Source organism: Pleurodeles waltl, chromosome 6, assembly GCF_031143425.1.
Source record: "Pleurodeles waltl isolate 20211129_DDA chromosome 6, aPleWal1.hap1.20221129, whole genome shotgun sequence".
Classification (NCBI taxonomy): Eukaryota; Metazoa; Chordata; class Amphibia; order Caudata; family Salamandridae; genus Pleurodeles; species Pleurodeles waltl.
Window position 1 is genome coordinate 1,244,239,819 of NC_090445.1, and position 24,338 is coordinate 1,244,264,156.

Consider the following 24,338-nt stretch of genomic DNA (forward strand, 5'->3'; position numbering starts at 1 on the left):
AGAGGTGTTTTTTGCAAAGTGCCTACCTGTGGATTTTGGCCTCTAGCTCAGCCGTCACCTAGGGAAACCTACGGAACCTGTGCTTTTTTTAAACCTAGACACCTTGGAGAATCCAAGATGGGGTGATTTGTGGGGCTCCGACCAGGTTCTGTTACCTAGAATCCTTTCCAAACCTCAAAAGTTGGCTAAAAAACACTGTCTCCTCATATTTAGGTGACAGAAAGTTCTGGAATCTTAGAGGAGTCACAAATTTTCTTCCACCCAACATTTCCCGAAGTCTCCTGATAAAAATTATACCTCACTTTTGTGGGTAGACCTCGTGCCTGCAACAGGACATGCCCCAAAACACAACGTGGACACATGACATTTTCCAAAAGAAAACAGAGGTGTTTTTTGCATAGTGCCTACCTGTGGATTTTGGCCTCTAGCTCAGCCGGTACCTAGGAAAACCTACCAAATCTGTGCATTTTTTAAAACTAGACACCTAGGGGAATCCAAGATAGGGTGACTTGTGGGGCTCTGACCACGTTCTGTTATCCATAATCCTTTACAAACCTAAAAATGTGGCTAAAAAACACTTTCTCCTCCAATGTCGGTGACAGAAAGTTCTGGAATCTGAGAGGAGCCACATATGTCCTTCCACCCAGCATTCCCCCAAGTTTCTCGATAAAAATGATACCTCACTTGTGTGGGTAGGTAAGCGCCCGCAACAGGAAATGCCCGAAAACACAACGCGGACACATGGCATTTTCCCAAAGAAAACAGAGATGTTTTTTGCAAAGTGCCTACATGTGGATTTTGGCCTCTAGCTCAGCCGGCACCTAGGGAAAGCTACCAAATCTGTGTTTTTTTTTAAACTAGACACCTAGGAGAATCCAGGATGGGGTGATTTGTGGGGCTCTGATCAGGTTCTGTTACCCAGAATCCTTTGCAAACCGCAAAATGTGGCTAAAAAACACATTATCCTCACATTTAGGTGACAGAAAGTTGTGGAATCTGAGAGGAGCCTCAAATTTCCTTCCACCCAACGTTTCCCGAAGTCTCCCGATATAAAAATGATCTCTCACTTGTGTGAGTAGGCCTACCGCCCGCAATAGGAAATGCACCAATACACAACGTGGACACATGACATTTTCCCAAAGAAAACAGAGATGTTTTTTGCATAGTGCCTACCTGTGGATTTTGGCATCTAGCTCAGCTGTCAACTAGGGAAACATACCAAACGTGTGCATTTTTTACAACTAGACCCCTAGGGGAATCCAAGATAGGGTGACTTGTGGGGCTCTGACCACGTTCTGTTACCCATAATCCTTTATATACCTCCAAATCTGGCTACAAAACATTTACTCCTCAAATTTCTGTGACAAAAAGTTCTGGAATCTGAGAGGAGCCACATATTTCCTTCCACTCAGCATTCTCCCAAGTCTCCAGATAAAAATGATACCTCACTTGTGTGGGTAGGCCTAGCGCCCACAATCGGAAATGCCCCAAAACGCAACGTGGACACATCACATTTTCCCAAAGAAAACAGAGGTGTTTTTTGCAAAGTGCCTACCTGTGGATTTTGGCCTCTAGCTCAGCCAGCAGCTTGGGAAACCTACCAACCCTGTGCATTTATGAAAACTAGATACCTAGGGGAATCCAAGATGGGGTGACTTGTGAGGCTCTGAACAGGTTCTCTTACCCAGAATCCTTTGCAAACCTCAAAATGTGGCTAAAAAACACTTTCTCCTCACATATGGGTGACAGAAAGTTCTGGAATCTGAGAGGAGCCACAAATTTCCTTCCAACCAGCATTCCCCCAAGTCTCCAGATAAAAATGATACCTCACTTGTGTGGGTAGGCCTAGCGCCCGCAACAGGAAATGCCCCAAAACACAACGTGGACACATCACATTTTCCCAAAGAAAGCAGAGGTGTTTTTTTACAAAGTGCCTACCTGTGGATTTTGGCCTCTAGCTCAGCCGGCACGTTGGGAAACCCACCAAACCTGTGAATTTTTAAAAACTAGACACGTAGGGGAATCCAAGATGGGGTGACTTGTGGGCCTCTAACCTGGTTCTATTACCAGACCCCTTTGCAAAACTCAAAATATGGCTAATAAACTCTTTCTCCTCACATTTGGGTGACAAAAAGTTCTGGAATCTGAGAGAAGCCACAAATGTCCTTCCACCCAGAGTTCCCACATGTCTCCTGATAAAAATGATACCTCAGTTGTGTGGGTAGGGCTTTCGCCCGCAACAGGAAATGCCCCAAAACACAACGTGGACACATCACATTTTCCAAAAGAAAGCAGAGGTTTTTTTTGCAGAGTGCCTACCTGTGGATTTTGGCCTCTAGCTCAGCCGGCATGTTGGGAAACCCACCAAACCTGTGAATTTTTGAAAATTAGACACGTAGGGGAAGCCAAGATTGGGTGACTTGTGGGCATCTGACCAGGTTCTATTACCAGAATCCTTTGCAAAACTCAAAATTTGGCTAAAAAACTCTTACTCCTCACATTTGGGTGACACAAAGTTCTGGAATCTGAGAGGAGCCACAAATTTCCTTCCACCCAGCGTTCCCCCAAGTCTCTGATAAAAATGATACCTCACTTGTGTGGGTAGGCCTAGCCCCCGCAACAGGGAATGCCCCAAAACACAACGTGGACACATTACATTTTCCCAAAGAAAACAGAGGTGTTTTTTGCAAAGTGCCTACCTGTGGATTTTTGCCTCTAGCTCAGCCGGCAGCTTGGGAAACCTACCAACCCTGTGCATTTATGAAAACTAGATACCTAGGGGAATCCAAGATGGGGTGACTTGTGAGGCTCTGACCAGGTTCTCTTACCCAGATTCCTTTGCAAACCTCAAAATGTGGCTAAAAACACTTTCTCCTCACATATGGGTGACAGAAAGTTCTGGAATCTGAGAGGAGCCACACATTTCCTTCCAACCAGCATTCCCCCAAGTCTCCAGATAAAAATGATACCTCACTTGTGTGGGTAGGCCTAGCGCCCGCAACAGGAAATGCCCCAAAACACAACATGGACACATCACATTTTCCCAAAGAAAGCAGAGGTGCTTTTTTTGAGTGCCTACCTGTGGATTTTGGCTTCTAGCTCAGCCGGCATGTTGGGAAACCCACCAAACCTGTGAATTTTTGAAAATTAGACACGTAGGGGAAGCCAAGATTGGGTGACTTGTGGGCATCTGATCAGGTTCTATTACCAGAATCCTTTGCAAAACTCAAAATTTGGCTAAAAAACTCTTTCTCCTCACATTTGGGTGACACAAAGTTCTGGAATCTGAGAGGAGCCACAAATTTCCTTCCACCCAGCGTTCCCCCAAGTCTCCTGATAAAAATGATACCTCACTTGTGTGGGTAGGCCTAGCGCCCGCAACAGGGAATGCCCCAAAACACAACGTGGACACATCACATTTTCTCAAAGAAAACAGAGGTGTTTTTTGCAAAGTGCCTACCTGTGGATTTTGGCCCCTAGCTCAGCCGCCTCCTAGGGAAACATTCCAAACCTGTGCATTTTTGAAAAACAGACACCTAGGGGAATCCAAGATGGGGTGACTTGTGGGGCTTTGACCAGGTTCTGTTACCCAGAGTCCTTTGCAAACCTCAAAATTTGGCAAAAAAACACTGTCTCCTCAAATTTCGGTGACAGAAAGTTCTGGAATCTGAGAGGAACCACATATTTCCTTCCACTCAGCATTCCCCCAAGTCTCCAGATAAAATGTTTGCCTCACTTGTGTGGGTGGGCCTAGCGCCCGCAACAGGAAATACCCCAAAACACAATGTGGACACATCACATTTTCCCAAAGAAAACAGAGGTGTTTTTTGCAAAGTGCCCACCTGTGGCTTTTGGCCTCTATCTCAGCCGGCACCTAGGGAAACCTACCAAACCTGTGCTTATTTGAAAACTAGACACCTAGGGGAATCCAAGATGGGGTGACTTGTGGGGCTTTGACCAGGTTCTGTTACCCAGAGACCTTTGCAAACCTCAAAATGTGGCAAAAAAACACTTTCTCCTCAAATTTCGGTGACAGAAAGTTCTGGAATCTGAGAGGAACCACATATTTCCTTCCACTCAGCATTCCCCCAAGTCTGCAGATAAAAATGTTGCCTCACTTGTGTGGGTGGGCCTAGCGCCCGCAACAGGAAATACCCCAAAACACAACATGGACACATCACATTTTCCAAAAGAAAACAGAGGTGTTTTTTGCAAAGTGCCTACCTGTGGATTTTGGCCTCTAGCTCAGCCGTCACCTAGGGAAACCTACGAAACGTGCTTTTTTTAAACCTAGACACCTAGGGGAATCCAAGATGGGGTGATTTGTGGGGCTCTGACCAGGTTCTGTTACCCAGAATCCTTTGCAAACCTCAAAATGTGGCTAAAAAACACATTATCCTCACATTTAGGTGACAGAAAGTTGTGGAATCTGAGAGGAGCCACAAATTTCCTTCCACCCAACGTTTCCCGAAGTCTTCTGATAAAAATGATATCTCACTTGTGTGGGTAGGCCTACCGCCCGCAATAGGAAATACACCAATACACAACTTGGACACATGACATTTTCCCAAAGAAAACAGAGATGTTTTTTGCATAGTGCCTACCTGTGGATTTTGGCCTCTAGCTCAGCTGTCACCTAGGGAAACCTTCAAAACGTGTGCATTTTTTAAAACTAGACACCTAGGGGAATCCAAGATAGGGTGACTTGTGGGGCTCTGGCCACGTTCTATTACCAGAATCCTTTGCAAAACTCAAAATATGGCTAATAAACTCTTTCTCCTCACATTTCGGTGACAAAAAGTTCTGGAATCTGAGAGAAGCCCCAAATTTCCTTCCACCCAGCATTCCCCCAAGTCTCCCAATAAAAATTATACCTCACTTGTGTGGATAGGCCTACCGCCCGCTACAGATAATGCCCCAAAACACAACGTGGACACATCACATTTTCCCAAAGAAAGCAGAGGTGTTTTTTGCAAAGTGCCTACCTGTGGATTTTGGCCTCTAGCTCAGCCTGCAGCTTCGGAAACCTACCAACCCTGTGCATTTATGAAAACTAGACACCTAGGGGAATCCAAGAAGGGGCGACTTGTGAGGCTCTGACCAGGTTCTCTTACCCAGAATCCTTTGCAAACCTCAAAATGTGGCTAAAAAACACTTTCTCCTCACATATGGGTGACAGAAAGTTCTGGAATCTGAGAGGAGCCACAAATGTCCTTCCACCCAGCATTCCCCCAAGTCTCCAGATAAAAATGATACCTCACTTGTGTGGGTAGGCCTAGCGTCCGCAACAGGAAATGCCCCAAAACACAACGTGGACACATCACATTTTCCCAAAGAAAGCCGAGGTGTTTTTTTACAAAGTGCCTACCTGTGGATTTTGGCCTCTAGCTCAGCCAGCACGTTGGGAAACCCACCAAACCTGTGAATTTTTAAAAACTAGACACGTAGGGGAATCCAAGATGGGGTGACTTGTTTGGCTCTGACCTGGTTCTATTACCAGAATCCTTTGCAAAACTCAAAATATGGCTAATAAACTCTTTCTCCTCACATTTGGGTGACAAAAAGTTCTGGAATCTGAGAGAAGCCACAAATTTCCTTCCACCCAGCATTCCCCCAAGTCTCCCAATAAAAATGATACCTCACTTGTGTGGGTAGGCCTACCGCCCGCTACAGATAATGCCCCAAAACACAACGTGGACACATCACATTTTCCCAAAGAAAGCAGAGGTGTTTTTTGCCAATGCGTACCTGTGAATTTTAGATTCTAGCTCAGCTAGCACCTTAGGAAACCTACCGAACCTGTGAATTTCAGAAAATTAGACATTTAGGGGAATCCAAGATGGGGTGACTTGTGGGGCTCTGACCAGGTTCTGTTAAACAGAATCCTTTGCAAACCTCAAAATGTGGCTAAAAAACACTTTCTCTTCACATTTGGGTGACAAAACTTTCTGGAATCTGACAGGAGCCACATATGTCCTTCCTCTCAGCATTCCCCCAAGTCTCCAGATAAAAATGATGCCTCACTTGTGTGGGTAGGCCTAGCGCCCGCAGCAGGAAATGCCCCAAAGCACAACGTGGACACATCACATTTTCCAAAAGAAAACAGAGGTGTTTTTTGCAAAGTGCCTACCTGTGGATTTTGGCCTCTAGCTCAGCCGTCACCTAGGGAAACCTACGAAACGTGCTTTTTTTAAACCTAGACACCTAGGGGAATCCAAGATGGGGTGATTTGTGGGACTCCGACAAGGTTCTGTTACCCAGAATACTTTCCAAACCTCAAAATTTGGCTAAAAAACACTTTCTCCTCACATTTAGGTGACAGAAAGTTCTAGAATCCGAGAGGAGCCACAAATTTCCTTCCACCCAATGTTTCCCAAAGTCTCCTGATAAAAATTATACCTCACTTTTTTGGTAGGCCTAGTGCCTGCGACAGGACATGCCCCAAAACACAACGTGGACACATGACATTTTCCGAAAGAAAACAGAGGTGTTTTTTGCAAAGTGCCTACCTGTGGATTTTGGCCTCTAGCTCAGCCGGCAGCTTGGGAAACCTACCAAACCTGTGCATTTTTTTAAAGCTAGACACCTAGGGGAATCCAAGATGGGGTGACTTGTGGGGCTACAACCAGGTTCTCTTACCCAGAATCCCTTGCAAACCTCAAAATGTGGATAAAAAACACTTTCTCCTCACATTTGGATGACACAAAGTTCTAGAATATGAGAGGAGCCGCAAATTTCCTTCCACCCAGCATTTCCCCAAGTCTCCCGATAAAAATGATACCTCACTTGTGTGGGTAGACCTAGCGCCCGCAACAGGAAATGCCCCAAAACACATCATGGACACATCACATTTTCCCAAAGAAAACAGAGGTGTTTTTTGGAAAAGTGCCTACCTGTGGATTTTGGCCACTAGCTCAGCCGGCACCTAGGAAAACCGACCAAACCTGTGCTTTTTTGAAAACTACACACCTAGGGGAATCCAGGATGGGGTGACTTGTGGGGCTTTGACCAGGTTCTGTTACTCAGAGTCCTTTGCAAACCTCAAAATTTGGCTAAAAAACACTTTCTCCTCAAATTTCGGTGACAGAAAGTTGTGGAATCTGAGAGGAGCCACATATGTCCTTCCACTCAGCATTTCCTCAAGTCTCCAGATAGAAATTATGCCTCACTTGTGTGGGTAGGCCTTGCGCCCACAACCGGAAATGCCCCAAAACGCAACGTGGACACATCACATTTTCCCAAAGAAAACAGTGTTGTTTTTTGCAAAGTGCCTACCTGTGGATTTTGGCCTCTAGCTCAGCCGGCACCTAGGGAAACCTACCAAACCTGTGCTTTTTTTAAACCTAGACACCTAGGGGAATCCAAGATTGAGTGATTTGTGGGGCTCTGAGCAGGTTCTGTTACCTATAATCCTTTGCAAACCTCAAAATTTGGCTTAAAACACTTTCTCCTCACATTTAGGTGACAGAAAGTTCTGAATCTGAGAGGAGCCACAAATTTCCTTCCAACCAACGTTTACCGAAGTCTCCTGATAAAAAGGATACCTCACTTTTGTGGGTAGGCCTAGCGCCTGTGACTGGACATGCCCCAAAACACAACGTAGACACATGACATTTTCCCGAAGAAAATTGAGGTGTTTTTTCCATAGTGCCTACCTGTGGATTTTGGCCTCTAGCTCAGCCGGCACCTAGGGAAACCTACCAGACCTGTGCATTTTTGTTAAACTAGACACCTAGGAGAATCCAAGATAGGGTGACTTGTGGGGCTCTGACCACATTCTTTTACCCATAATTTGGCTAAAAAACACTTTCTCCTCAAATTTCGTGACAGAAAGTTCTGGAATCTGATAGGAGCAACATATGTCCTTCCACTCAGCATTCCCCCAAGTCTCCAGATAAAAATGATGCCTCACTTGTGTCGGTAGGCCTAGCGCCCGCAACAGGAAATGCCCCAAAACACAACGTGAACACATCACATTTTCCCGAAGAAAACAGAGGTGTTTTTTGCAAAGTGCCTACCTGTGGGTTTTGGCCTCTAGCTCAGCCGTCACCTAGGGAAACCTACGAAACCTGTGCTTTTTTGAAACCTAGACACCTAGGGGAATCCAAGATGGGGTGATTTGTGGGGCTCCGACCAGGTTCTGTTACCCAGAATCCTTTGCAAACCTCAAAAGTTGGCTAAAAAAACACTTTCTCCTCACATTTAGGTGACAGAAAGTTGTGGAATCTGAGAGGAGTCACAAATTTCCTTCCACTCAATGTTTCCCGAAGTCTACTGATAAAAATTATACCTCACTTTTGTGGGTAGACCTCGTGCCTGCAACAGGACATGCCCCAAAACACAACGTGGACACATGACATTTTCCCGAAGAAAACAGAGGTGTTTTTTGCATAGTGCCTACCTGTGGATTTTGGCCTCTATCTCAGCCGGCACCCAGGGAAACCTACCAAACCTGTGCTTTTTTTAAAACTAGACACCTAGGGGAATCCAAGATGGGGTGACTTGTGGGGCTCTGACCAGGTTCTCTTACCCAGAATCCTCTGCAAACCTCAAAATTTGGCTAAAAAACACTTTCTCCTCACATTTCGGTGACGGAAAGTTCTGGAATCTGAGAGGAACCACAAATTTCCTTCAAACCAGCAATCCCCAAAGTCTCCTGATAAAAATGATACCTCACTTCTGTGGGTAGGCCTAGCGCCCGCGACAGGAAAGGCCCGAAAACACAACGTGGACGCATCACATTTTCCCGAACAAAAAAGAGATGTTTTTTGCAAGTGCCTACCTGTTGATTGTGGCCTCTAGCTCACCCGGCACCTAGGGAAACCTACCAAACCTGTGCATTTTTTAAAACCAGGCATGTAGGGGAATCCAAGATGGGGTGACTTGTGAGGCTCTGACCAGGTTCTGTTACCCAGAATCCTTTTCAACCTTCAAAATTTGGCTAAAAAACACTTTCTACTCACATTTCGGTGACAGAAAGTTCTGGAATCTGAGAGGAGCCACATATGTCCTTCCACTTAGCATTCCCCCAAGTCTCCAGATAAAAATTATACCTCACCTGTGTGGGTATGCCTAGAGCCTGCAACAGGAAATGCCCCAAAACACAACGTGGACACCTCAAATTTTCCCAAAGAAAACAGAGGTGTTTTTTGAAAAGTACATACCTGTGGATTTTGGCCTCTAGCTCAGCCGGCACCCAGGGAAACCTACCAAACCTATGCTTTTTTTAAAACTAGACACAGACACCAGGAGAATCCAAGATGGGGTGACTTGTGAGGCTCTGACCATGTTCTGTTACCCAGAAAACCTTTGCACACCTCAAAATATGGCTAAAAAACACTTTCTCCTCAATTTTCGGAGTCAGAAAGTTCTGGAATCTGAGAGCAGCCACAAATTTCCTTCCACCCAGCATTCCCTTAAGTCTCCCGATAAAAATGATACCTCACTTGTGTGGGTAGGCCCAGCACCCGTGATAGGAAATGCCCCAAAACACAACGTGGACGCATCACATTTCCCAAAGAAAGCAGAGGTGTTTTTTTCAAAGTGCCTACCTGTGGATTTTGGCCTCTAGCTCAGCCGGCACCTTTAGAAACCCACCAAACCTGCACATTTTTTTAAACTAGACATGTAGGGGAATCCAAGATAGGGTGACTTATGGGGCTCTGACCACGTTTTATTACCCAGAGTCCTTTGCAAACCTCAAAATTTGGCTAATAAAACACTTTCTCCTCATATTTCGGTGACAGAAAGTTCTGGAATCTGAGAGCAGCCACAAATGTCCTTACACCCAGCATTCCCCAAAGTCTCCTGATAAAAATGATACCTCACTTGTGTGGGTAGTACTAGCACCCGCGACAGGAAATTCCCCAAAAGACAACGTGGATGCATCACATTTTCCCAAACAAAACAGAGGTGTTTTTTGCAAAGTGCCTACCTGTGAATTGTGGACACTAGCTCCGCCGGCACCTGCGGAAACCTACCAAACCTGTGCATTTTTTTAAACTAGACATGTAGGGGAATCCAAGATGGGGTGACTTGTGGGGCTCTGACCACGTTCTGTTACCCTGAATCCTTTGGAAGCCTCACAATTTGGCTAAAAAACACTCTCTCCTCACATTTCAGTGACAAAAAGTTCTGGAATCTGAGAGAAGCCACAAATATCCTTCCACCCAGCATTCCCTTAAGTCTCCCAATAAAAATTATACCTCATTTGTGTGGGTAGGCCTAGGGCCATTGACATTAAATGCCCCAAAAAACAAAGTGGACGCATCACATTTCCCAAAGAAAGCAGAGGTGTTTTTTGCAAAGTGCCTACCTGTGGATTTTGGCCTCTAGCTCAGCCGGCACCTTGAGAAACACACCAAACCTGTGCATTTTTTTAAACTAGACATGTAGGGGAATCATAGATAGGGTGGCTTGTGGGGCTCTGACCACGTTCTGTTACCCAGAGTCCTTTGCAAACCTCAAAACTTGGCTAATAAAACACTTTCTCCTCACATTTCGGTGACAGAAAGTTCTGGAATCTGAGAGGAGCCACAAATTTCCTTCCACGCAGCATTCCCCCAAGCCTCCAGATAAAAATGATACCTCACTTGTGTAGGTAGGCCTAGCGCCTGCAACAGGAAATGCCCCAAAACACAACGTAGACACATCAAATTTTCCCAAAGAAAACAGAGGTGTTTTTTGCAGAGTGCCTACCTGTGGATTTTGGCCTCAAGCTCAGCCTGCACCTAGGGAAAACTCTCAAACCTGTGATTTTTGAAAACTAGACATGTAGGGGAATCCAGGATAGGGTGACTTGTGGGGCTCTCACCAGGTTCTGTTGCCCAAACGCCTTTGCAAACATCAAAATTACGCTAAAAAACACTTTCTCCTCACATTTCAGTGACAGAAAGTTCTGGAATATGAGAGGAGCCACACATTTCCTTCCACTCAGCATTCCCCCAAGCCTCCAGATAAAAATGATACCTCACTTGTGTAGGTAGGCCTAGCGCCTGCAACAGGAAATGCCCCAAAACACAACGTAGACACATCAAATTTTCCCAAAGAAAACAGAGGTGTTTTTTGCAGAGTGCCTACCTGTGGATTTTGGCCTCACGCTCAGCCTGCACCTAGAGAAAACTCTCAAACCTGTGAATTTTTGAAAACTAGACATGTAGGGGAATCCAGGATGGGGTGACTTGTGGGGCTCTCACCAGGTTCTGTAGCCCAAACGCCTTTGCAAACCTCAAAATTTTGCTAAAAAACACTTTCTCCTCACATTTCGGTGACAGAAAGTTCTGGAATATGAGAGGAGCCACAAATGTCCTTACACTCAGCATTCCCCCAAGTCTCCAGATAAAAATGCTACCTCACTTGTGTAGGTAGGCCTAGCGCCCACAACAGGAAATGCCGCAAAACACAACGTGGACACATCACATTTTCCCAAAGAAAACAGAGGTGTTTTTTGCAGAGTGCCTACCTGTGGATTTTGGCCTCTAGCACAGCCAGAACCAAGGGAAACCTACCAAACCTGTGCTTTTTTGAAAACTAGACACCTTGGGGAATTTAAGATGGGGTGACTTGTGGGGCTCTGACCAGGTTCTGTTACCCAGACTCCTTTGCAAGTTTCAAAATGTGGCTAAAAAACACTCTCTCCTCACATTTCAGTGACAAAAAGTTCTTGAATCTGAGAGGAGCCACAAATTTCCTTCAACCCAGCATTCCCTTAAGTCTCCAGATAAAAATGATACCTCACTTGTGTGGGTAGGACTAGCACACGCGACAGGAAATTCCCCAAAACACAACGTGGACGCATCACATTTTCCCAAACAAAACAGAGGTGTTTTTTGCAAAGTGCCTACCTGTGGATTGTGGCCTCTAGCTCCGCCGGCACCTTGAGAAACACACCAAACCTGTGCATTTTTTTAAACTAGACACGTAGGGGAATCCTAGATAGGGTGGCTTGTGGGGCTCTGACCACGTTCTGTTACCCAGAGTCCTTTGCAAACCTCAAAACTTGGCTAATAAAACACTTTCTCTTCACATTTCGGTGACAGAAAGTTCTGGAATCTGAGAGGAGCCATGAATTATCTTCCACCCGCATTCCCTTTAGTCTCCCGGTAAAAATTATACCTCACTGGTGTGAGTAGGCCTAGCGCCCGCGACAGGAAATGCCCCAAAACACAATGCGGACACATCACATTTTCCCAAAGAAAGCAGAGGTGTTTTTGCAAAGTGCCTACCTGTGGATTTTGGCCTCCAGCTCAGCCGGCACCTTGGGAAACCCACCAAACCTGTGAATTTTTGAAAACTAGACACCTAGGGGAATCCAAGATGGGGTGACTTGTGGGGCTCTGACCACGTTCTGTTACCCTGAATCCTTTGGAAGCCTCACAATTTGGCTAAAAAACACTCTCTCCTCACATTTCAGTGACAAAAAGTTCTGGAATCTGAGAGAAGCCACAAATATCCTTCCACCCAGCATTCCCTTAAGTCTCCCAATAAAAATTATACCTCATTTGTGTGGGTAGGCCTAGGGCCATTGACATGAAATGCCCCAAAAAACAACGTGGACGCATCACATTTCCCAAAGAAAGCAGAGGTGTTTTTTGCAAAGTGCCTACCTGTGGATTTTGGCCTCTAGCTCAGCCGGCACCTTGAGAAACACACCAAACCTGTGCATTTTTTTAAACTAGACATGTAGGGGAATCCTAGATAGGGTGGCTTGTGGGGCTCTGACAACGTTCTGTTACCCAGAGTCCTTTGCAAACCTCAAAACTTGGCTAATAAAACACTTTCTCCTCACATTTCGGTGACAGAAAGTTCTGGAATCTGAGAGGAGCCACAAATTTCCTTCCACTCAGCATTCACCCAAGCCTCCAGATAAAAATGATACCTCACTTGTGTAGGTAGGCCTAGCGCCTGCAACAGGAAATGCCCCAAAACACAACGTAGACACATCAAATTTTTCCAAAGAAAACAGAGGTGTTTTTTGCAGAGTGCCTACCTGTGGATTTTGGCCTCAAGCTCAGCCTGCACCTAGGGAAAACTCTCAAACCTGTGAATTTTTTAAAACTAGACATGTAGGGGAATCCAGGATAGGGTGACTTGTGGGGCTCTCACAAGGTTCTGTTGCCAAAACGCCTTTGCAAACCTCAAAATTTTGCTAAAAAACACTTTCTCCTCACATTTCGGTGACAGAAAGTTCTGGAATATGAGAGGAGCCACAAATGTCCTTACACTCAGCATTCCCCCAAGTCTCCAGATAAAAATGATACCTCACTTGTGTAGGTAGGCCTAGCGCCCGCAACAGGAAATGCCGCAATACACAACGTGGACACATCACATTTTCCCAAAGAAAACAGAGGTGTTTTTTGCAGAGTGCCTACCTAATCAAATCATTAGTATTTATAAAGCGCGCTACTCACCCGTGCGGGTCTCAAGGGGCTAGGGACAAAGGGGGTGGTTATCGCTGCTTGAACAGCCAGGTCTTTAGGAGTCTCCGGAAAGCGGAGTGGTCCTGGGTGGTCCTGAGGCTGGTGGGGAGGGAGTTCCAGGTCTTGGCCGCCAGGAAGGAGAAAGATCTCCCACCCGCCGTGGAGCGTCGGATGCGAGGGACGGCAGTGAGTGCGAGGCCAGAGGAGCGGAGGGGGCGGGTGGGGACATAGAAGTTGAGGCGTCTGTTGAGGTATTCCGGTCCCTTGTCGTGGAGGGCTTTGTGAGCGTGGGTGAGAAGTCGGAAGGTGATCCTTTTGCTGACTGGGAGCCAATGCAGGTGTCTCAGGTGTGCTGAGATGTGGCTGCTGCGGGGTACGTCGAGGATGAGGCAGGCCGAATGCGTTGTAGGCGATTTTGGAGTTTGGCTGTGGTCCCGGCGTAGAGGGTGTTGCCGTAGTCCAGGCGGCTCGTGACGAGGGCGTGGGTCACGGTTTTTCTGGTGTCGGCGGGGATCCAGCGGAAGATCTTGCGAAGCATGCGGAGGGTGAAGAAGCAGGCGGAGGACACGGCGTTGACTTGTTTGGTCATGGTGAGAAGAGGGTCCAAGATGAAGCCGAGGTTGCGGGCGTGGTCTGTGGGGGTCGGTGCGGTGCCGAGGGCCGTGGGCCACCAGGAGTCGTCCCAGGCGGACGGGGTATTGCCGAGGATGAGGACTTCCGTTTTTTCAGAGTTCAGCTTTAGGCAGCTAAGCCTCATCCAATCTGCGACGTCCTTCATGCCCTCTTGTAGGTTGGTCTTGGCGCTGGCGGGGTCCTTGGTGAGGGAGAGTATGAGTTGGGTGTCATCGGCGTAGGAGGTGATGATGATGTCGTGCTTGCGTACGATGTTGGCGAGGGGGCTCATGTAGACATTGAAGAGTGTCGGGCTGAGTGATGAGCCTTGGGGTACGCCGCAGATGATCTCAGTGGGTCCTGAGCGAAACGGAGGGAGGTAGACTCTTTGGGAGCGGTTTGCGAGGAAGGAGGCGATCCAGTCCAGGGCCTGGTCTTGGATCCCGGTGGAGCGGAGGCGGGTGATTAGGGTGCGGTGACAGACGGTGTCAAAGGCAGCCGAGAGGTCGAGAAGAATGAGGGCGACTGTTTCACCGTTGTCCGTCAGGGTTCTGATGTCATCTGTGATTGAGATGAGGGCGGTTTCAGTGCTGTGGTTGGTTCGGAATCCGGTTTGTGAGGGGTCGAGCAGGTTGTTGTCTTCCAGGAAGGTGGTCAGCTGTTTGTTGACGGTCTTCTCTATTACTTTGGCTGGGAAAGGCAGAAGGGAGATGGGGCTGTGGATTTTGGCCTCTAGCACAGCCAGCACCAAGGGAAACCTACCAAACCTGTGCTTTTTTGAAAACTAGATACCTTGGGGAATTTAAGATGGGGTGACTTGTGGGGCACTGACCAGGTTCTGTTACCCAGAATCCTTTGCAAACCTCAAAATTTGGCTAAAAAAACACTTTCTCCTCACGTTTCCGTGACAAAAAGTTCTGGAATCTGAGAGGAGCCACAAATTTCTTTCCACCCAGCGTTTCCCAACGTCTTCCGATAAAAATGATACCTCATTTGTTTGGGTAGGCATAGCGTCCGCGACAGGAAACGCCCCAAAACACAACGCGGACACATCACATTTTCCCAAAGAAAGCAGAGGTGTTTTTTGCAAAGTGCCTACCTGTGGATTTTGGCATCCAGCTCAGCCAGCACCTTGAGAAACCCACCAAACCTGTGAATTTTTGAAAACTATACACCTAGGTGAATCCAAGATGGGGTGACATCTGGGGCTCTGACAACGTTCTGTTACCCAGAGTCCTTTGCAAACCTCAAAATTTGGCTAATAAAACACTTTCTCCTCACATTTGGGTGACAGAAAGTTCTGGAATCTGAGAGGAGGCTCAAATTTCCTTCCACCCAGCATTCCCCAAAGTCTCCCGATAAAAATTATACCTCACTTGTGTGGGTAGGCCTAGAGTCTGTGACAGGAAATGCCCCAAAACACAACGTGGACGCATCACATTTTCCCAGAGAAAACAGAGGTGTTTTTTGCAAAGTGCTTACCTGTGGATTTTGGCCTCTAGCTCAGCCGGCACCTGGGGAAACCTACCAAACCTCTGCATTTTTTAAAACTAGACACATACGGGAATCCAAGATGGGGTGACTTGTGGGGCTCTTACCAGGTTCTGTTACCCAGAATCCTTTGCAAGTCTCAAAATGTGGCTAAAAAACACTCTCTCCTCACATTTCAGTGACAAAAAGTTATTGAATCTGAGAGGAGCCACAAATTTCCTTCAACCCAGCATTCCCTTAAGTCTCCAGATAAAAATGATACCTCACTTGTGTGGGTAGGCCTAGCGCCCACAACAGGAAATGCCCCAAAACACAACATGGACACATCACATTTTCCCAAACAAAACAGAGGTGTTTTTTGCAAAGTGCCTACCTGTGGATTCTGGCCTCTAGCTCCGCAGGCACCTGGGGATGCCTACGAAACCTGTGCATTTTTTAAAACTAGACACATACGGGAATCCAAGATGGGGTGACTTTTGGGGCTCTTACCAGGTTCTGTTACCCAGAATCTTTTGCAAGTCTCAAAATGTGGCTAAAAAACACTCTCTCCTCACATTTCAGTGACAAAAAGTTCTTGAATCTGAGAGGAGCCACAAATTTCCTTCAACCCAGCATTCCCTTAAGTCTCCAGATAAAAATGATACCTCACTTGTGTGGGTAGGCATAGCGCCCGCAACAGGAAATGCCCAAAAACATATCGTGGACACATCACATTTTCCCAAACAAAACAGAGGTTTTTTTTGCAAAGTGCCTACCTGTAGATTGTGGCCTCTAGCTCACCCGGCTCCTAGGGAAACCTACCAAACCTGTGCATTTTTTAAAACCAGACATGTAGGGGAATCCAAGATAGGGTGACTTGTGGGGCTCTGACCAGGTTCTGTTACCCAGAATCCTTTGCAAACCTCAAAATTAGGCTAAAAACAATGTCTCCTCAAATTTCGGTGACAGAAAGCTCTGGAGTCTGAGAGGAGCCACATACTTTCTTCCACCGAGCATTCCCCAAAGTCTCCCGATAAAAATGATACCTCACTTATGTGGGTAGGCCTAGAGCCGCGAAAGGAAATGCCCCAAAACAGAACAAGGACGCATCACATTTTCCCAAAGAAAGCAGAGGTGTTTTTTGCAAAGTGCCTACCTGTGGATGTTGGCCTCTAGCTCAGCCGGCACCTAGGGGAACCTACCAAACCTGTGCTTTTTTGAAAACTAGACACCAGGAGAATCCAAGATGGGGTGACTTGTGAGGATCTGACCAGGTTCTGTTACCCAAAATCCTTTTCAACCTTCAAAATGTGGCTAAAAAACACTTTCTACTCACATTTCGGTGACAGAAAGTTCTGGAATCTGAGAGGAGCCACATATGTCCTTCCACTTAGCATTCCCCCAAGTCTCCAGATAAAAATGATACCTCACCTGTGTGGGTATGCCTAGAGCCTTCAACAGGAAATGCCCCAAAACACAACGTGGACACATCAAATTTTCCCAAAGAAAACAGAGGTGTTTTTTGAAAAGTGCATACCTGTGGATTTTGGCCTCTAGCTCAGCCGGCAACTAGGGAAAACTACCAAACCTATGCTTTTTTTAAAACTAGACACAGACACCAGGAGAATCCAAGATGGCGTGACTTGTGAAGCTCTGACCATGTTCTGTTACCCAGAAAACCTATGCACACCTCAAAATTTGGCTAAAAAACACTTTCTCCTCAAATTTCGGAGTCAGAAAGTTCTGGAATCTGAGAGCAGCCACAAATTTCCTTCCACCCAGCATTCCCTTAAGTCTCCCGATAAAAATGATACCTCACTTGTGTGGTTAGGCCCAGCGCCTGTGACAGGAAATGCCCCAAAACACAACGTGGACGCATCGCATTTCCCAAAGAAGTCAGAGGTGTTTTTTTCAAAGTGCCTACCTGTGGATTTTGGCCTCTAGCTCAGCCGGCACCTTTAGAAACCCACCAAACCTGCAATTTTTTTTAAACTAGACACGTATGGGAATCCAAGATGGGGTGACTTGTGGGGTTCTGACCACGTACTGTTACCCAGAGTCCTTTGCAAACCTCAAAATTTGGCTAAAAACACTTTCTCCTCACATTTCGTTGACAGAAAGTTCTGGAGTCTGAGAGGAGCCACATATTTTCTTCCACTCAGCATACCCCCAAGTCTCAAGATAAAAATGATGCCTCACTTGTGTGGGTAGGCCTAGTGCCCGCAACAGAAAATGCCCCAAAACACAACGTGGACACATCACATTTTCCCAAAGAAAACAGAGGTGTTTTTTGCAAAGTGCCTACCTGTGGATTTTGGCCTCTAGCTCAGCCAGCACTCTGGGAAACCTACCAAACCTGTGCATTTTTGAAAACTAGACACCTAGGGGAACCCAAGATGGGGTGACTTGTGGGGCTCTGAGCAGGGTCTGTTACCCAGAATCCTTTGCAAACCTCAAAATTTGGCTAAAAAACACTTTCTCCTCACATTTGGGTGACAGAAAGTTCTGGAATCTGAGAGGAGCCACAAATTTTCTTCCACCCAGCATTCCGCAAAGTCTCCCAATAAAAATAATATCTCACTTATGTAGGTAGGCCTAGAGCCGTGACAGGAAATGCCCCAAACAGAACGAGGACGCATCACATTTTCCCAAAGAAAGCAGAGGTGTTTTTTGCAAAGTGCCTACCTGTGGTATTTGGCCTCTAGCTCAGCCGGCACCTAGGGAAACCCACCAAACCTGTGTTTTTTTTAAAACTAGACACCAGGAGAATACAAGATGGGGTGACTTGTGAGGCTCTGACCAGGTTCTGTTACCCAGAATCCTTTTCAACCTTCAAAATTTGGCTAAAAAACACTTTCTACTCACATTTCGGTGACAGAAAGTTCTGGAATCTGAGAGGAGCCACATATGTCCTTCCACTTAGCATTCCCCCAAGTCTCCAGATAAAAATGATACCTCACCTGTGTGGGTAGGCCTAGAGCCCGCAACAGGAAATGCCCCAAAACACAACGTGGACACATCAAATTTCCCCAAAGAAAACAGAGGTGTTTTTTGAAAAGTGCATACCTGTGGATTTTGGCCTCTAGCTTAGCCGGCACTGAGAGAAACCTACCAAACCTATGCTTTTTTAAAAACTAGACACAGACACCAGGAGAATCCAAGATGGGGTGACTTGTGAGGCTCTGACCATGTTCTGTTACCCAGAAAACCTTTGCACACCTCAAAATTTGGCTAAAAAATACTTTCTCCTCAAATTTCGGAGCCAGAAAGTTCTGGAATCTGAGAGCAGCCACAAATTTCCTTCCACCCAGCATTCCCTTAAGTCTCCCGATAAAAATGATACCTCACTTGTGTGGTTAGGCCCAGCGCCCGTGACAGGAAATGCCCCAAAACACAACGTGGACGCATCGCATAGCCCAAAGAAAGCAGAGGTGTTTTTTTCAAAGTGCCTACCTGTGGATTTTGGCCTCTAGCTCAGCCGGCACCTTTAGAAACCCACCAAACCTGCACATTTTTTTAAACTAGACACGTATGGGAATCCAAGATGGGGTGACTTGTGGGGTTCTGACCACGTTCTGTTACCAAGAGTCCTTTGCAAACCTCAAAATTTGGCTAATAAAACACTTTCTCCTCATATTTCGGTGACAGAAAGTTCTGGAATCTGAGAGCAGCCACAACTTTCCTTCCACCCAGCATTCCCCAAAGTCTCCCGATAAAAATGATACCTCACTTGTGTGGGTAGGCCTAGAGTCCGTGACAGGAAATGCCCCAAAACACAACGTGGACGCATCACATTTTCCCAAAGAAGGCAGAGGTGTTTTTTGCAAAGTGCCTACCTGTGGATTTTGGCCTCTAGCTCAGCCGGCACTCTGGGAAACCTACAGAACCTGTGCATTTTTGAAAACTAGACACCTAGGGGAGTCCAAGATGGGGTGACTTGTGGGGCTTTGACCAGATTCTGTTTATCCAGAGTCCTTTGCAAACCTCAAAATGTGGCTAAAAAACACTTTCTCCTCAAATTTCGGTGACAGAAAGTTCTGGAATCTGAGAGGAGCCACAAATTTCCTTCCACCCAGCGTTTCCCAAAGTCTCCAGATAAAAATGATAACTCACTTGTGTGGGTAGGCCTAGCGCCCGCAACAGGAAATGCCCAAAAAACAACGTGGACACATCACATTTTCCCAGAGAAAACAGAGGTGTTTTTTGCAAAGTGCTTACCTGTGGATTTTGGCCTCTAGCTCAGCCGGCACCTGGGGAAACCTACCAAACCTGTGCATTTTTTAAAACTAGACACATACGGGAATCCAAGATGGGGTGACTTGTGGGGCTCTTACCAGGTTCTGTTACCCAGAATCCTTTGCAAGTCTCAAAATGTGGCTAAAAAACACTCCCTCCTCACATTTCAGTGAGAAAAAGTTCTTGAATCTGAGAGGAGCCACAAATTTCCTTCAACCCAGCATTCCCTTAAGTCTCCCGATAAAAATGATACCTCACTTCTGTGGGTAGGCTTAGCGCCCGCGACAGGAAAGGCCCGAAAACACAACGTGGACGCATCACATTTTCCCGAACAAAAAAGAGATGTTTTTTGCAAGTACCTACCTGTTGATTGTGGCCTCTAGCTCACCCGGCACTTAGGGAGACCTACCAAACCTGTGCATTTTTTAAAACCAGGCATGTAGGGGAATCCAAGATGGGGTGACTTGTGAGGCTCTGACCAGGTTCTGTTACCCAGAATCCTTTTCAACCTTCAAAATTTGGCTAAAAAACACTTTCTACTCACATTTCGGTGACAGAAAGTTCTGGAATCTGAGAGGAGCCACATATGTCCTTCCACTTAGCATTCCCCCAAGTCTCCAGATAAAAATGATACCTCACCTGTGTGGGTATGCCTAGAGCCTCCAACAGGAAATGCCCCAAAACACAACGTGGACACTTCAAATTTTCCCAAAGAAAACAGGTGTTTTTTGAAAAGTACATACCTTTGGATTTTGGCCTCTAGCTCAGCCGGCACCCAGGGAAACCTACCAAACCTATGCTTTTTTGAAAACTAGACACAGACACCAGGAGAATCCAAGATGGGGTGACTTGTGAGGCTCTGACCATGTTCTGTTACCCAGAAAACCTTTGCACACCTCAAAATTTGGCAAAAAAACACTTTCTCCTCAATTTAAGGAGTCAGAAAGTTCTGGAATCTGAGAGCAGCCACAAATTTCTTTCCACCCAGCATTCCCTTAAGTCTCCCGATAAAAATGATACCTCACTTGTGTGGGTAGGCCCAGCACCCGTGATAGGAAATGCCCCAAAACACAACATGGACGCATCACATTTCCCAAAGAAAGCAGAGGTGTTTTTTTCAAAGTGCCTACCTGTGGATTTTGGCCTCTATCTCAGCCGGAACCTTTAGAAACCCACCAAACCTGCACATTTTTTTAAACTAGACATGTAGGGGAATCCAAGATGGGGTGACTTATGGGGCTCTGACCACGTTTTATTACCCAGAGTCCTTTGCAAACCTCAAAATTTGGCTAATAAAACACTTTCTCCTCATATTTCGGTGACAGAAAGTTCTGGAATCTGAGAGCAGCCACAAATGTCCATACACCCAGCATTCCCCAAAGTCTCCTGATAAAAATGATACCTCACTTGTGTGGGTAGGACTAGCACCCGCGACAGGAAATTCCCTAAAACACAACGTGGACGCATCACATTTTCCCAAACAAAACAGAGGTGTTTTTTGCAAAGTGCCTACCTGTGGATTGTGGCCTCTAGCTCCGCCGGCACCTGCAGAAACCTACCAAACCTGTGCATTTTTTAAACTAGACATGTAGGGGAATCCAAGATAGGGTGACTTGTGGGGCTCTCACCAGGTTCTGTGGCCTAAATGCCTTTGCAAACCTCAAAATTTGGCTAAAAAACACTTTCTCCTCAAATTTCGGTGACAGAAAGTTCTGGAATCTGAGAGGAGCCATGAATTATCTTCCACCCGCATTCCCTTTAGTCTCCCGGTAAAAATTATACCTCACTGGTGTGGGTAGGCCTAGCGCCCGTGACAGGAAATGCCCCAAAACACAATGCGGACACATCACATTTTCCCAAAGAAAGCAGAGGTGTTTTTGCAAAGTGCCTACCTGTGGATTTTGGCCTCCAGCTCAGCCGGCACCTTGGGAAACCCACCAAACCTGTGAATTTTTGAAAACTAGACACCTAGGGGAATCCAAGATGGGGTGACTTGTGGGGCTCTGACCAAGTTCTTTTACCCTGAATCCTTTGGAAGCCTCACAATTTGGCTAAAAAACACTCTCTCCTCACATTTCAGTGACAAAAAGTTCTGGAATCTGAGAGAAGCCACAAATATCCTTCCACCCAGCATTCCCTTAAGTCTCCCAATAAAAATTATACCTCATTTGTGTGGGAAGGCCTAGGGCCATTGACATTAAATGCCCCAAAAAACAACGTGGACGCATCACATTTCCCAAAGAAAGCAGAGGTGTTTTTTGCAAAGTGCCTACCTGTGGATTTTGGCCTCTAGCTCAGCCGGCACCTTGAGAAACACACCAAACCTGTGCATTTTTTTAAACTAGACACGTAGGGGAATCCTAGATAGGGTGGCTTGTGGGGCTCTGACCAAGTTCTGTTACCCAGAGTCGTTTGCAAACCTCAAAACTTGGCTAATAAAACACTTTCTCCTCACATTTCGGTGACAGAAAGTTCTGGAATCTGAGAGGAGCCACAAATGTCCATACACCCAGCATTCCCCAAAGTCTCCTGATAAAAATGATACCTCACTTGTGTGGGTAGGACTAGCACCCGCGACAGGAAATTCCCTAAAACACAACGTGGACGCATCACATTTTCCCAAACAAAACAGAGGTGTTTTTTGCAAAGTGCCTACCTGTGGATTGTGGCCTCTAGCTCCGCCGGCACCTGCAGAAACCTACCAAACCTGTGCATTTTTTAAACTAGACATGTAGGGGAATCCAAGATAGGGTGACGTGTGGGGCTCTCACCAGGTTCTGTGGCCCAAATGCCTTTGCAAACCTCAAAATTTGGCTAAAAAACACTTTCTCCTCAAATTTCGGTGACAGAAAGTTCTGGAATCTGAGAGGAGCCATGAATTATCTTCCACCCGCATTCCCTTTAGTCTCCCGGTAAAAATTATACCTCACTGGTGTGGGTAGGCCTAGCGCCCGCGACAGGAAATGCCCCAAAACACAACGCGGACACATCACATTTTCCCAAAGAAAGCAGAGGTGTTTTTTGCAAAGTGCCTACCTGTGGATTTTGGCCTCCAGCTCAGCCGGCACCTTGGGAAACCCACCAAACCTGTGAATTTTTGAAAACTAGACACCTAGGGGAATCCAAGATGGGGTGACTTGTGGGGCTCTGACCACGTTCTGTTACCCTGAATCCTTTGGAAGTCTCACAATTTGGCTAAAAAACACTCTCTCCTCACATTTCAGTGACAAAAAGTTCTGGAATCTGAGAGAAGCCACAAATATCCTTCCACCCAGCATTCCCTTAAGTCTCCCAATAAAAATGATACCTCATTTGTGTGGGTAGGCCTAGGGCCATTGACATTAAATGCCCCAAAAAACAACGTGGACGCATCACATTTCCCAAAGAAAGCAGAGGTGTTTTTTGCAAAGTGCCTACCTGTGGATTTTGGCCTCTAGCTCAGCCGGCACCTTGAGAAACACACCAAACCTGTGCATTTTTTTAAACTAGACACGTAGGGGAATCCTAGATAGGGTGGCTTGTGGGGCTCTGACCTCGTTCTGTTACCCAGAGTCGTTTGCAAACCTCAAAACTTGGCTAATAAAACACTTTCTCCTCACATTTCGGTGACAGAAAGTTCTGGAATCTGAGAGGAGCCACAAATTTCCTTCCACTCAGCATTCCCCCAAGCCTCCAGATAAAAATGATACCTCACTTCTGTAGGTAGGCCTAGCGCCTGCAACAGGAAATGCCCCAAAACACAACGTAGACACATCAAATTTTTCCAAAGAAAACAGAGGTGTTTTTTGCAGAGTGCCTACCTGTGGATTTTGGCCTCAAGCTCAGCCTGCACCTAGGGAAAACTCTCAAACTTGTGAATTTTTGAAAACTAGACATGTAGGGGAATCCAGGATAGGGTGACTTGTGGGGCTCTCACCAGGTTCTGTTGCCCAAACGCCTTTGCAAACCTCAAAATATTGCTAAAAAACACTTTCTCCTCACATTTCGGTGACAGAAAGTTCTGGAATATGAGAGGAGCCACAAATTTCCTTCCACTCAGCATTCCCCTAAGCCTCCAGATAAAAATGATACCTCACTTGTGTAGGTAGGCCTAGCGCCTGCAACAGGAAATGCCCCAAAACACAACGTAGACACATCAAATTTTCCCAAAGAAAATAGAGGTGTTTTTTGCAGAGTGCCTACCTGTGGATTTTGGCCTCAAGCTCAGCCTGCACCTAGGGAAAACTCTCAACCCTGTGAATTTTTTAAAACTAGACATGTAGGGGAATCCAGGATAGGGTGACTTGTGGGGCTCTCACCAGGTTCTGTAGCCCAAACGCCTTTGCAAACCTCAAAATTTTGCTAAAAAACACTTTCTCCTCACATTTCGGTGACAGAAAGTTCTGGAATATGAGAGGAGCCACAAATTTCCTTACACTCAGCATTCCCCCAAGTCTCCAGATAAAAATGCTACCTCACTTGTGTAGGTAGGCCTAGCGCCCGCAACAGGAAATGCCGCAAAACACAACGTGGACACATCACATTTTCCCAAAGAAAACAGAGGTGTTTTTTGCAGAGTGCCTACCTGTGGATTTTGGCCTCTAGTACAGCCAGCACCAAGGG